The sequence below is a fragment of the Nelumbo nucifera genome, chromosome 5 (assembly GCF_055504915.1).
Source record: "Nelumbo nucifera cultivar China Antique chromosome 5, China Antique-T2T, whole genome shotgun sequence".
In the NCBI taxonomy this organism is placed as follows: Eukaryota; Viridiplantae; Streptophyta; class Magnoliopsida; order Proteales; family Nelumbonaceae; genus Nelumbo; species Nelumbo nucifera.
In genome coordinates, this window is record NC_142653.1 from 35,452,737 (window position 1) to 35,468,125 (window position 15,389).

The 15,389-nt window shown below is 36.7% G+C and overlaps 1 protein-coding gene and 1 pseudogene across 4 annotated transcripts in view; both read right to left on the reverse strand.

Moving 5' to 3' along the window:
- LOC104589253 (organic solute transporter ostalpha protein (DUF300)) overlaps positions 1-5,712 on the reverse strand; it is a 53,042-nt gene extending 47,330 nt beyond the window's left edge. For 3 of the 4 annotated variants that reach the window (XM_088887479.1, XM_010247507.3, XM_010247506.3), the window contains exon 1: positions 5,237-5,712. The gene's annotated coding sequence lies outside the window, so the exon portion shown is untranslated. The remainder of the gene's footprint in view (positions 1-5,236) is intronic. The other variant, XM_088887480.1, reaches the window with a different exon arrangement.
- Positions 2,998-5,230, reverse strand: LOC104589282 (DEAD-box ATP-dependent RNA helicase 42 pseudogene; annotated as a pseudogene).
- Positions 5,713-15,389: the final 9,677 nt, after the last annotated feature.

Consider the following 15,389-nt stretch of genomic DNA (forward strand, 5'->3'; position numbering starts at 1 on the left):
AAGGACATTTCTTCGAGCTCTAGTGGGTTTAAGTCCGAAAACTTGCTTCAAAGCTTGTCCATATAGGATTCGAAAATGGACTGAAAGATGTCTTCTTCCACATTAGGCTTGAAGACATCTATAAGATCAAATTTGTCCCACAATTTTATTTCAATTTTTCTTTCGATGGTTGGGGCATCCAAGAGATATCCAAGTGATAACTCCATTTCAAAATCCAGGGGAGATAGAAAGTTTTGAAAAACTTGAACTGCTTTACATGCTCATATTCTAGATAAGCTCTTCCTTTTCCAAAGGCTCTATATTTGTCCATGAACTCTTGGTGAGGGAAGATATCGTCAGAAGCTCTCCAAGAGGTCCACCAGACATATGCCCAGTCAGGGTACGGGCCTTGAAAATCTTTGAAGAACCAAATGAACCATGAATGTCTAAAAACGGAATTTTGCAACAGGAAAACTCTATACCATGCATCTTGATAATCCCAATAATTGAATATTTTGAGTCTCTTATCAATAGGCTTAGTGATAAGTTTCGACTTGCTGGCGTTGCCCCAAGTCGATAGAGAGATAAACTTAATTATTGCTAGCTTGGAATAAGCTAGTTCAGTCTTATTCGGATCCCTAAAATAATGCTGAATTCGAGCAGATCCTGTGTGGAGAAGAATTTCTTCATAATATTTCTGATCCTTATTTTATCTGCGAACAGTGAAATGATGCCCATCTAGGATAGTGAGGGCAAGGTGTTGAAGGGCTCCTTCTGGGTTGACGTGTGGAGACAGCAGCAGCTTCTTCTCTTGAGATAGTGGTCACAAAATCTGATGAATTGAGCAAGTATTGGTTCCCTAATTAAAGGAGACATTAATGGGGACTGATTAGTCCTTGAGCTTGCTCTAATCTCATAATTAGATCTTGGATTGAACTCATTAGTCCTTTTGGGGCACCTGGAATTAGGACTTGGACCTCTGTCGGTTATCTTTAATTAGATAACCTTGTAAGAATTCCCTGGTCAAGAAATCTAGCAAAGCATTTTCAGATCCTTTAATATATTTAATCTCAAAACTTAAGACCGATAAAATAGCTTGCCATTTAGCAAAAATTTGTTTTGAAACTAGTAGTGCAGAGGACTATGTTGAGCATTTCCTTTTTGACAGTGGAATATTTTTTTTCTGGGTATCATTCCAGGTTCCTGAGGTGAATCGAATTATCTCATATTTTCCATCTCTCTTTTGCTTTAGGATTCCTCCATATCCTATTTCACTGGCATCAGTTTCTACCATCTTTGGAGATCCTAGATGAGGGATGTTAAGGCAAGGAAGGGTTTTTACCCTTTGTTTAATCCTTCTTACTGTTTGAGTGAGCTGTTCACTCCATTCCAGAGGATTCTTCTTCAGTCGTTTTTCGAGTAATTGACAGTCTTGGGCTATTCCTTATAGTAGTCTGCTACATAATTTAGACTGCCTAAGAATCTTTGAAGTTGAGTTTTATCTTTGATTTCATCAGGGAATTTATCAGCAAACTTTATTACTCTTTGGATGGGTGATATGGTTCCTTTAGATATCTGGAAACCTAAAAATCTGATTTCTGTTTGAAAGAGTTTCATTTTCTTGGCAGATGTTGCTAATCCGTTTTCTTTCATTACCCAGAAGAATATATTCAAGTCTTTCCAATGGGATTTTATAGAGGACGAGTAGATTAATACATCATCAATATATACTATTATGAATTGAGTATAATGAGTGAATATCTCATTCATAATTCTTTGAAATTCAGAAGGGGTGTTTTTTAGCCCAGAAGGCATTACGTTCCACTCATAGTGGCCAAAGGGCACTGTGAATGCAGTCTTATATCTATCCTTTTCTTCTATTATAATTTGCCAATATCCTAATTTTAGGTCGAATTTTGAGAATATCTCTGCGTCATATAGGCGGTTTATTAGGTCCTGCTTATTAGGAATAGGGTATCTAATCCACCTTGGAGCTTTGTTGAGGGGTTTATAATTTATAACGAGTCTTGATTTATAACGAGTCTTGGTACTCCTCTTTCTATTTCTGATGTGTTTTCTACATAGAAAGCAGGGCAGCTCCAAGGAGATTTGCTTGGTCTAATTAGACCCTTTTCTAGTAAATCTTGGATTTCTTTCTTATAGATTTCCAATAATCTGTTATTCATTTGAATTGGTCTAGCTTTTGTAGGAATCTTTGATTCTCTAAATTACCCAACAGCTAATTTATTAATTGTTGATCAATGTTTGTCATTTATAAGGAATTAGGGCCTAATCGAACTAAAACGAACCAAATTCGGTTAGGATCATTTCAGTTCTAAACTCTAGTTTGGTTCGGTTCAATTGGAAAAAATGGTCAAACTGAATAGTCAGTTAGGTCTTCGGTTCTAATCAAACCAAACCGAACTGATCAATTGTACACCCCTATCGACGACCGTTTTGGCAAACAACTGAAACAACAAGCAGTTTCCTCTTTGACCAGAAATGGCAATACCTTTTCAGATAGTATGGCAACAGACCTCCCTCCTCTCCGACCTCTCCAAATTAAGGGTTGATCAATTAAAAACCGAAAAGTTCTGAGAAAATCAATCAGAGAAATCATCAGAACAGGTTTCCACTAAATTTGTCGGAAACGACAAAGAGTTTATATACTCAGTAGAAGAAGTTAAATACCAAAAAGTAGTATTCAAGAATTACCATTAGAATCAAAGACAACAATCTCTCAGTAATAGCCTTAATAGACTCCGGTGCAGACATTAACTGCATTAAAGAAGGAATTGTGCCTTCTAGATATTTTGAGAAAACATCCCAACAAATTAAAGTCTACTTGTAGCCCATATCTGCAATCAAGGAACTTGTCTAAAGTCTACTTTCCTTATGGTAAAAGACCTAAGACAAGAAGTCATCTTGGGCACCCCATTCTTGTTATCCATCCTTCCTTGCCAAATTAATTCTTCGGGAATCACAACCACAATAGGAGAAATTTCGATAACTTATAAGTTCTGTCAAAAACCTAGAACTTCAACCATCAATACCTTGAAAGAGAATGTAAAAGGCAAAGTAAAGTTTACAGCAGAATTACAGACTGAAATAAAACCCATGTCAAACATTCTATCCGCTTCATCCATAACCAGATATGTAACTCTACAGAGATTTGTAATCTTTCCACTACTGGTGCAAAGAATATCTATCATCCTACCTGGAGTGCAGACAACAATCTCAGCCCCACGCTTTAATTCACTTGTTTGTTGGGCAACTCCAGAACCTCCATATACAGGCACACAATTAACACCCACCACCTTGGCAAATTTCTTGATATCACTGTGGATTTGCTGGACAAGCTCCCTTGTAGGTGCCATTATAAGCCCAATAGGACCATCTCCAAGAACAACAGGTGGTTGGTCCTTGATATGCCTCAACATTGATAAAACAAAAGCCAAGGTTTTCCCTGAACCAGTCTTCGCAATTCCAATGCAGTCTCTACCACTCATAATTATTGGTAATGCTTGAGCTTGGATGGGCATAGGCTTTTCAAAGTTAAGCTTCTATATCATATCCAGTATTTTACTCATCAGACTAATCTGGTTCCATGTTTTCACAGGCTTGGGCACATCCTTTCCATGTATCTTCAATTCTAGCTGCTTTCTATAAGCAACTACCTCCTTGGATGTCATCCTTGAAATCTCTTTCACTTCAATGTAGAAATTCTTCCTGAAAGGTGGATACTAGATCTTTAAGTGATCAACTAGCGTCAATTCCTCAGCTTTAGTCTTCTTCACCCTTTTCATGAATTCATCATCATCTTCATCTTCTAGTGGAGCTTCATCATTTTCAAGGTCACCATAATCTGAATCAGAATCCTCACCAGGAATTATTCTTCCAATGGATTTATTTATACCTTTTCTTGGTTGAACCCCATTACTTGTACTGTCTTTCTGGTCCTTTTTCTTGGAATCAGATTTTTTATCCTCAACCTTCGAAGTGTCCACAACACTGTTCAGTTTCTCAACTTCAGGCAATACCATAGAATTCATGAAAGCATCCAATGGGTCAATTTCCTCCTCCCCACTGACACTGTCACCTCCATTTTGTGCCGTATGCACTCCACTTACCACCAGATCATCTCTGCCTTCAGCAGCAGGCTTAGCATCCTCCTGCAAGTCCATATCCTTATCCAACTTCTCTGCAGGAACAGCTTCATCATCATCAGATTCTCCTTCGAGAGTCCAGTTCTTACCCAACTTGGTTTCATCCCCAGTTACTTCTCCATGCTTCTCCCTTTCAGATTCTTCCTTCTTCCTCCTCAATTCCTGCCATTCCTGAACTCCCCTCCTCCGTTTGTCCATCTCCTCATCCAATTTTCTCTGTTCACGTTCTCTTTCCTGATTATAATCCTCCTCTCTCTTCTGCCGCTTCCTGTCATAATCATCAGCTTCCCTGTCCTCATCCCTATCCAATTCCCGACGTTTCTCCTTCTCCCTGACCTTCTCCCTTTCTCTCTCCCTCTCCCCATCTTCCCTCTCACGCTCTCTTTCTTCCCTTTCCCTCTTCTGTCTTGCTCGCTCCCTCCCTTTACCTCTCTCCCTCTCCCTCTCTCGATCCTCTTTCTCTCTCTCTCTCTCACTCTGCTCTCTATCCTTCTCCCTCTCCTTCTCTCGATTCTCTCTTTCCCTCTCCTTGTGTTCTCTCTCTTTCTCCCTTCCTCTCTCTGTCTGCTCTGTCTCTTTCTCTATCCCTCTCCCTCTCCCTCTCCCTCTCCCTCTCCCTCTCCCTCTCCCTCTCCCTCTCTCGATCCTCTCTTTCCCTCTCTTTGTGCTCTCTCTCTTTATCCCTTTCCCTCTCTCTGTCTTCTCTGTCTCTCTCCCTCTCCCTCTCTCTGTGCTCTCTCTTTCTCCCATTCCCTCTCTCTGTCCTCCCTTTCCCTCTCATTTCTGGTCTGCTGCCATACTGTGCGTATGGACAAAATTTTAGGCCAATAGGTCTTACAAAAACCTTGCTTCGAACCTTGACTGCAACATAGACAATGAGAATGGATTCCGATCCGCTCTTAACAGAGATCGAAACATCATATTCGAATGAAAACAATCAACTATGTTAAAGAAAATAACAATTGGCGGATTGGATCAATAAAAACAATTTAAAAAACCAAAAACATAAAAATATCAGACACCTTTACGATAACAGAAGAGATCACAAAAGGCAACGGGAGAGAAGGAAAGAAGTTGAGAGAGAAGCGTACCTGATAAAAATGGTGGAGAGAGGGTTTCGAACCTTCTCTACCTTCATATTAAGCGGAGACAGGCAGATAGCTTAGATTCTGGTTATCGCGTTATCTGTTCGGATCTGCTACAAACCTAATCTGCATCGCCACAGACAAGAGAGAGAGAGAGAAAATAATGGCATGATGAAATAGGTATGAACGGTGACCGAAATACCGGATGACAGCTAAAAGGCCTTTTATGTCATTTCATTTTGAAACGACAAGACTCGTGTCAGTTAATGATTTTATGTATCCGTAAATCAAATCCCCTCACGCGTCGACATGAGAAATTGAATTTCAGTGTTCCTTTTCTGCCTTACTCACTACATTGCTCACTTCTAGTTCTCCTGTTCTCGCTACCGCGAGTTGGGATCTGCTCACAACACGCATCCAACATGATCTCTGCCACCGGATAGAGATCTGGGAATCAATTAAAAAGTAAGTTGAAAGCAGACCTTTTTTCATTAACGCCAAGGAGTAAGCACATACGGTATGAACATGAGACTGCAACGATGTTTCACACCGAGGAAGCAGGGGGGTTATCCAAAGAACAGTACATTCACGAAAAATATATACAAGTTGTTGCTGATGAACTATCACGATCAAACCTCCTTACAGAGTCCAGTCCTGGTGACTAAAAGTATGTGCTTTCTGTTTTCATACATTCAAAAGTACAAAAAGAGAAGTCTGTCCAAATAGGGTTGTTAACAAGTTGAGCTGGGTCTGGTCTACATAAAATTGGAAACGAAATCAATAATAAATATTAAGGACCCGGAATCGAACCAAACCCAATAGAGTTTGTAATTTTAGACCCAAAATCAAATCGCTCGGTTCTCAGAACAATTGGGTATGACTAGATGGACCCAATTGTAATAAACCTACTAAAAATATTATACATTTGATATGTAAATACTATATTAATTTATTTAATATTTTATATATGGCTCAGGGTCAGGTTTAAGTCAGTTCAAGACTAAAACCAGTCCAATTGGTTTGAGCCCATCAGATCCATTAGGTTGCACCTGACCCATTGGCAACCCTATGTCAAAATAGCATATAAGAATTTTAAAAGCATAATCACCTCAAAAAGAATTTTTTTGGGGTATTTCTGTCAATAAACACTCTTATATTATCATCCATGGCAAATTAGGAATTTTTTTATAAATTGGGCAAAGAGTATGAAATCATAATTTCAGGTTTTGGGTTATTGATCCAAGTGAAAAGTTAATGCATCGTTAGATCTAAGGATTCCACATATTCACAATTTTTAGCCTTTTCTCATGTTTCTTTCGATGTTCTAATGTAATGGTGGTAGATTTTATTAATAAAGACACATCTTGGAGTGAGGAGAAGCTCTTTGAGTTACTGGAGCAGGTAACCATACAAACAATGCTACTAACCAAGTTACAAAGGCCATAATCTAAAGCTTGTTTGGGAGTGTTTCAGCCTTTAGCTTAGATTAGTTGCATTCTGGACCGCATAAAAGAAGCTATTAAGATTAATTTCATTGAAAAGAGATTTATTAAGGGCCCGTTCATTTACTAGTAAGTTGGGGTTTAACCAACTTCCATCAATCTTTTGCATGGAAGTTAAGGTCCACCGAAAGTGAATTTTGCCTTTAGTACATATTTATGCCGGTAAGTTTTACACATCTCCCAGGTGGATAAATCACTTACCCATGGATGAGGAAATTTTGTGGGACTAAAATGTCCCTAATAATACACAAAAGTTGGGTCTATTCTACTGGAAAGAGATGATACCAACAGGGTTTTGACCAATCAAAACCCCCAGTGAATTTGATAAATAACCACCTGATAGGTTATCACTTTTATGATACTAGTTGATTGGTTACAAATTATTTTGGTATAATAGTTGAATCTATGGGAAACTGCCTCATTTAACTAACATTTCCTAGCAAAATAACGCAGGTAAATACATTTGCTTAGATAAATTACTTCCTAGAAAATGACCAAAAAACAAGTTTCTAGGCTTTCTATATGGGGCCCACCTTATAAAGCTAAAAACCTTTGCGTGAAATCCCTCCCAAATGGGCACATAATCTAGCTAATAAAATTGTATGAATGCCTATTTAAAAAAAATGTATGAATGCCAATGCCATGTAAGATGTCTAATATGAAATCTACACATAAGGTCTTCCTCAACAAGAAGACAAATTCATCTTAAATTCTAAGGATTCCATGTGGAAACTAATTTGGAGTGTTTAAAAAAAAAACAACCCTTAGACTAATTCATTCAACAATCAACTTCCAACACAATCCTGAGAAATCCAAGAGGTGGAACTAGAAATTGATACCACCTCAAATTATTGCATTCTTATAGCACTGCTTGATTAATGCAATTTCATACAAGAAGTAAATAGTTGACAAGCTGAGAGAATATGATAGTTTGTGTCAGACTTTCTCAGAGAAAAAACAAAATATTCAACACGTTCTATTTGAATGCATGGCAACTCAAAATTTTTGTTAGGATCTCACCTTAGTATCAAAATGGAATGAAAGGATAAGCCTATGAAAAAGTTTGAATTTGGGAATAGCATCATTGTGGGAGACCAATTTATTGATTTTGTCTTGTAGATGATGCAATCATTTTCTGTAATATATGCAAACAATGAAAGAGCTGTAGTTGATAATGTGGTAGAAGTCCAAATATAGCACAAGTCTATGACTATCCAAGTAAAATCCATGTACAGGCCAAGGCTAGAAAAAATTTAGTTAGGGAAGGCTTTCTCAAGCCTATGGAAGGTCCAAAGATAGAAAATTAAGGACATGTTTTAGTGGGTTTCAACATTGATTGAATCACGTTAGGAAATGGTTTAAAATGTTCTTAATTTCCCTAATATTTTCATGGTTAGCGACACAAAAATTTATCAAAATCAACATATTCCCCAAAGAACACTAGCAACACTATGTGGAGTACAAGAGACAGTTTCCATGACATACATGTTTTCTAGTGAACATTACCTACACTATATGGAGTACAAGAAATAGTATTATAAGTTGGTCATAGAATTGTAGATGTGTGGTGTAGCATTGTTATTGCCCGCCTAATTTACAACCACTTTGATCTAGCTAAATATTTATTTCAAGCATAGAGTTAAATATTTGTTTTTCTTTGTGTAATATATTATTTGGTAATTGTGAACGTATTCTTTTGTTTATAACCTCAATTTCATATCTTTGTTTAGTGATTTGGAACAAGATAGTTAATTTAAAAGGGTGTGCCTTTGCTTCTTTTATCATTTTATAAAATATCATTATATTTTGCATATTGACAAAGTTTCTACCAACCTTACAATTTTTACAATATTTCCTTATGATATTTATGATATTTCCAACATGTTTCTTTTATTTTGATGACTAGCATTTCCACTGGCATGCTAACATTCTAAACCTTGCTTCGAAGAAGTCACTAAAAATAGCTTCACTAGAAAGCTAAAAATGCATGTAATCTTCTGGAGCATTTGGAAAGAGAGAAACAGAAGAGTATTTGATAAACAAATAATATCTTTGGGATGATCTAAAAAATAGGGTATTATCTTCGTCGATTTCTTGGATGAGCATGTACAAGACCATTGAAGGAGTAGGCTTTGGAAACCTTAGTAGATGTTGGCAAGATTATTTATTTACCTCCCTTATTGAATTCCCTTCTTATTATACTCATCCTCCCATATAGAATAGCAATTTTATTCTTTGTAGATGGTAGCTTCAGGAGGAACTTTATCTTTTAGCCAATTATTGGTATTGGTAGGATATTCTCCAATTTTAGGGGGATTTATGTTGGGTTTTTAGTGGCCCAATTATAGTAGAGAAAGCTTAAGAAGCTAACGTTCATGCCCTCCTTCAAGGATTAAGACTTGCAAAGGATCTCCATTTCAATTCACTTATAATGGAAAGGAGGAGCTCAAGGAGGATGAAGCTGCATAGACGGAGGCAAATGCATAGGGAACTTCGATACATGGAGAACTAGAGAAGGTTGGCTTTGATCAAGCCCAAGAAACTTTAAGTGTGAAGAACGACTACGAAAGGGTGAACCGGGTTAGTTTCTTTTTAATTTGGAAAATTTTGGAGAGCTTGGTGAAGAGGGAAAAGAAGTTGAGGAAGGGCAACAGGGGGAGGTGAGGGCCTGGTGACTCAATCGGGTAAGAGGGATGAAGGTAAAGGAAATGAAGAAGAGGGGATAGGGGGTCTGCAACTTGGAGGTGTCTTTGGATAATGGCATAGGGGCGCTTTTAGGAGAGGTGGTGGCTGGTTTGGAGAAAAGGAGCAAGTAGGTCTGAGGTTACCAATGAAGTGGCTGTGAAGGAACTTTAATAAGTATAAAACAATTTCATATCAATTAATAAGCGAATTTTAAAGAATAAATAATACTACTACAATAAATATTTAATAAGTAGTTTTATATCAATTAGTAGCTAAAAAAGGTTATTGACTTTATATGATAAATATTCAAGATGAAAAATAGAATAAAAAAACAAGGGTTGACTTTATATTTTATTTAATTAGGGAGAAAGGGATCAAAGTAAAAACATCTTTATACTTGTATTCTTTCATTCTTCTTTCTTTCTTTCTCTCTCCTCAAGACCCTTTGATCTTTTAAATTTATATAGTAAAACATTAAAATAAAGTATAAATGATATATATAGCATATAATAAAATGTATTAATATAAATATTAATAAGCAAGCACTTATTAATAGAGCATCTAGTTGCTATAAGTCAAAGACTTTGGGCAAGGCACCCAACCAAGGGTGCCTAGTCTGGCACCTAAATGACACCTTGACAACTAAGATCAGACTCAAGCATTTGAGTTAGGTCTGTCTTAAGCCAAAATCAAGGAAGTGATGATTGGTAGGACAGGAGTTGACTTGGGCCATAGAAGGAAGGTGGTCAAGAATGAGGAGATTGTTGGCAGAGTTGATGTTGGCATGGATGTTAAGAATCCTCAAGGGTTAAGCTTCTCCCATACTGTGCATGTAACTAGAGCGTTTTGTGGTTGAGGGATAGTGTTGTGGGGTAGGCCCTACAAATAGGTGCAAAAAGATATTTAAGAGAAGAGGATCAAGTTTTCTTGAAAACAAAATGATACTAAGGATTGTTGATTCTGAGAAGGAAAGAAAGGAGGATGGACTCAACTCTAAGGAGTACATGCTTTGTTCCTATCTGGTAAGCCTACAAGGCAAGGAAGTATGCCCAAAGACCTCGTTAACAAAGGTTTTTTTTACCAATCTTATGAACAGAGATGTTGAGGTGGGTAAGGCTTGATTAGTTTTTTTTTTTCTTCTTCTTTTTTTTTTGGGGGGGGGAAGAGGAGTTCAAAATAGACCGAGGGAAAAGAGAGAAAGGAATGTCTTAGCAAGAGAAGGTGGAGACTGGAGAAAGCCGGAATTGGGATGATTTAGGACAGGATGAAGTGTTTGAAGGGAAGGATTAGGGTGTGCTTGCTAGGGGGTATCTAGAGTTTTTCAAACACCCACAAAAATTCGATGAATTGTTCATCTTACGAATTATAAATACCATTACAACCACATTGGCCATATTTATCACAAGGGTTTGTTAGCACTGTATACATCACAATCCATTCACGATTTTGGATCAATCTTGACTCTACTAATGAAAGCTCTATAATAATAGAGGGATTACTCGTTTCAATGTATAATATACCTTCCCTACATTTGTAATGAATTTGGGCTTGAAGAATGAGTTGGTTGAGGGACCATAACTCTCAAGAAAGAAGCCACCGAAGTATTTTGCACACTCTCTGTAATAGTGGATGGCTTCCTATTCTATAGGTTGACTATAAATCCTAGTTCAATCACTGTCATCTTTTAATAGTTGCATCAACAAAGTTTCCCCTAAAGTCATATCTCATAACAATTTGGTGGGAAACTCTACTAATGACATAAATCCATTTTCAATCCTTCATTTGAAAAAGTCCTAGAATTTCTTTATGCCCAAATACTCCATAGGATGGAACCGTAGTGTGCCTCTATATAATTTTTCTTCTCCAAGAGGAGAAGAAGCAAGTCTCCAAAAGGCCCATGATATCAATGAGAGGCTACCGATGTTTGTACAATAAAAGGAAAAATGATTCTAAATATCTTGCCTAAATTCACACGAAATAAAATGATCTTTTGCAAGTTCTTTTTACTAACTATACCACCTTTAGGCTCTACCTAACTCATTCGTCATTATTGAATGAGTGAAACTTACACCAAGGGGGCGTTCTTTTTTTGGATCCGGAGAGGGGGGAAGGTTGGTCAATGGGAATCAGGAAAAGCTTATTTTCCTGGGTATCACTTATCCAAGAAAGTGATTTTCATCTCCTAGGTGGGTAAATAACTTTCTCACATAGGGAGAAAGTTAGCAATACTTGAATGGGACAAAAATGCCTTTTTTAATAATGGATTTTATGGCTAAAATGGTCATTATTTTATTTACCTGAGAAATAAAAGAATATGGGTAATTAATTTACCGAAAAGCGAAGGGGGCCCAAATGTCAATTTTCATTTATCAAATAAAGAGAGTAAAGTTTCTTGAAACAGGGCCATAATTTCAACTTTAGAATAGTTGTCAAAAACAATTTAACTATAGAAGGATAACAAGATGTTTCCCTCGTTGCTCATGAAAACACAAAAATCCTTTGAAAACCCATCTTTAAGGAGCATATGTCAAAGTTAAGCCTTACAACACCTTACAATTTCATGGTAAATGCAACAACTTAATGCCTTTTGCAAATTCAAAAGATTCCAATACAATGTTTATTAATTGTAACAAGTCTACACTCTACAATCCCACAAGCTGCTTTTGTATGACCTTGAAATCAACGGTGAATGTTCTCTCATAACTGACCCTCCACACTTCAATATGAAAGGAATATTATGTAAAAGATCCTCTACTTCAATATGAAAGGAACATCTCAAGAGAGGTGAGCAATAGGGTTGAAGCTAGAAGATGTTGTGCATGAACAAGCAATAGAAACTCAAAGGGTTGCTGTATTGCTCTGTGTCATACCTCAAACGATGATGGTAAATACAAAATTTCAAATTGTTCAACAATGGCAAGTGACAAAGAATAGAGCACCATGAAGATAGATAGATAGATAGATAGATAGAGAGAGAGAGAGAGGAGTTTCATTGGTATTTGATTGTTCATGTTTGGCTAAATTGGTAGTTTCAGCAATTCAGGTATTATAATGACATGTTTTGAAGTTCAGGTACTAAAGTGAGACTATCCCAAAGTACAAGGTACTAATATGCAATTTACCCTTAATACAAAACTATATAAACCATCTATAATGAGAAAAAAAGTTTTGGATTTCAGCTAATAAATACAAATTGAAAAAAATACATAAAATGATGGAAATTTCAAAAACTGTATAATTTAGTTAAAACAAAAAATTACAGAAAATGCAAAAAATAATAAAAATTCAATTTATATAAATGGGCTTTTTGCAAAAAAAAAAGTTTGATGGAATAGCAAAGTTAGATGCGTTTTCAAAAAAATTGTAAAAACATTGAGTGGGACAAAAATAATTCACCTTCGTGGACCAAACTACCCTTTATCAAATTTCCACAATTCCAAGATTTTTTTTGAAGAAATATTTCAAAGAAAAAATAAATTAAATTAATAAACCCTTCATCTCTCCCAAAGAGAAGAAACAATAAATACAGCAAAGAGGAAATTAGACAACTAATCAATTCACGCTCCTAACTTTTCTACTTGGATAAGCAAGTAAAAACTAACAAAACAATGCAAGTAAAACAGAAACTAGCAGCTTGTCATCCGTGTTGATGCAACTCGGATCCCCTACCCACAAGATTCCTGCCCACGCCTACCCACATGATTCTGTAGTTGTACATCGAGAACATCTCCCCATGAATGCTAACATGCAAATAGGAGAGATGTTCTCAATGCGCAACTATAATGACATATGGCTACGTGTGGGTAGGGTTCTTGTGGATAGGAGATATGAACACGTGTTGATGATGGTATCTTTTAACTTTTAGGATTGACTCACTGGATGAAGAGGCTCGGAAAAAAAAAAGGGTTTTTACTTAATTTTCAGTCCACCGCCCAGAATTCCTAACTCCACCGTATAGGTGAGTTTGGTGTCAGCTCGGAATTGATGCCAATTCATGGGCAAATATGTTATTATAGGTGGAGCTGTTTATAATTTGGAATTGTTTTAGATCTGCAGTTCAAATCAAAATTCTGAAGAGTGCAGTGTAAAAATCCCCAAAAAAAAGGGTAAGGTGTTGTTGGATGATGATTTAATACTCAAGAGGCTCAAAAAGAAAATATGGATCTCTTATCTCTAGATTGAAAATGTTTTTTAATAGGTAGGTGTTCAAAATGTGTAATTGTCAAAGTAAACACAAGTGGGATTTTTAAGTTTGCAAATTTAGTGTCTTGGCAGCATGCTATGGCCCTTGTAAAGCTTCTTCGCCAATCCAAGTAGTTAGAGCAGGTTGGACCTTACAAAGCACCATGGTTTCTCTAAAACCATCATGAAATTAGCTGATGAAAGGTGATTATTGAGAGAAAACTTGAATTAGCTGCTAAAGTGATTTTTTTATTAGCGACGTTTTATGCATAGAGGCTGAAGAAACGGGTTAGAAAGTCAAACAAGGCTGAACGGAATCAAGAATACAACCAGGCTAAGTTGTTTCTCTATATGAATCGTCTCTCCTCTTTGGAAGGGATTAATTCACAACACGCCCCAACTGCCAAAACATCTTCCGTTTTTGTGTGTTTGTTCATGGGAGATGTTTTCAATATATGATGAGATGTGCTTGTAAGATCGGTATGAGATGCATTATGTGAGGAGCAAATCCCAATTTAGCATTATAAATAACTTGATGAACAAACATGCTCCATGTGTGTGAATGGTTTCCTAATCAAACCGAGTAAGGTGTGAAAAAGATTCAAGCCAACAAAGATTCTAACACCAGGCCTCTTATTTGTTTTAGAGCCATGCAACAATTAAGGGTGTCAATGGATCAGGTTTGAGTTGGATTCGTCCAAATCAAAATTAATTTCAATGGATTTGATGGACCAATAAGACTTGAGACATATTGAATTGAACCGTGCAGATTTAATGATCCAAATATTTATTAGATTGGACCTGATCCATTTTTAATGGATTAATATTAGACTGGGTCAGATTGAACCAATGTCCACTCCATTGACATAACAAAAGGGTAGAGGTTTCAATGGACCAGATTTAGGTTAGTCGCAATCTAAATTAAAATTAATTTGAACAGTTTGGATAATCAAGGTATTGAATTGAACCAGTCTATGATGATCTAAAATATTCATTGAATTGGATTGGATCTGATCCATCTATAATTGACTCATAATGGACTCATTCTAGACTGGATGTGATTGACCAATATGCAGTCATTGACAGTCATCGCTATAATGAGGGTGTTAAGATTATGAAACTCCTTTGTTCAACTGCCTAATGTCCGTTTTATGTGTAATTAATTTGGACCCACCAAGGGCTAAAGAATTACTTTATGAAAAAATCATTAGGATTTGATGCAAGTATTCTTTAATATGGGAGCCGTTTCATGGTAACATCCTTCTATTTGTAGTGAAGTTTGTGAACAATCTTGGCCATCCATCAGTTAAGTTCAACCATGTGTTTAGTCTCTTGCTTGCAAACACGAGCACTATATATATCAAACTTATAAGGCCTATTTAGTTCACCGGATTAGGGGTTTGGATTAGGAATTGAACTGGGCCATTCCTATTCCAATTGTTTGGTTGAATGGAATCAGAATTCCATTCTTATTCCTGAATGGCCATTTCCTCATCCTTTGATCCTCTCCTTTGGAAATGGAATTTCATTCCAACTGATTCCAAAATCTATGGGAATAGACTATTCTAATTTCAATTCTAAGAGATTAGGAATTTTGATTCCGATTCCACTGTGATGACTACTATTCTTGAACTTCAACTAAAAAAAAGCAACTGAAAAAATATTTTGAACAGAGTCTGGTGTTGTTTGAACTGAAGTTTGTTTCATGAATAGGGTGGGGAGAGGAATACAATAATTCCACTTGGGGCTCAGCTAATGACCTAGCCAAAACAAGCCTTCTAAGGCATTTC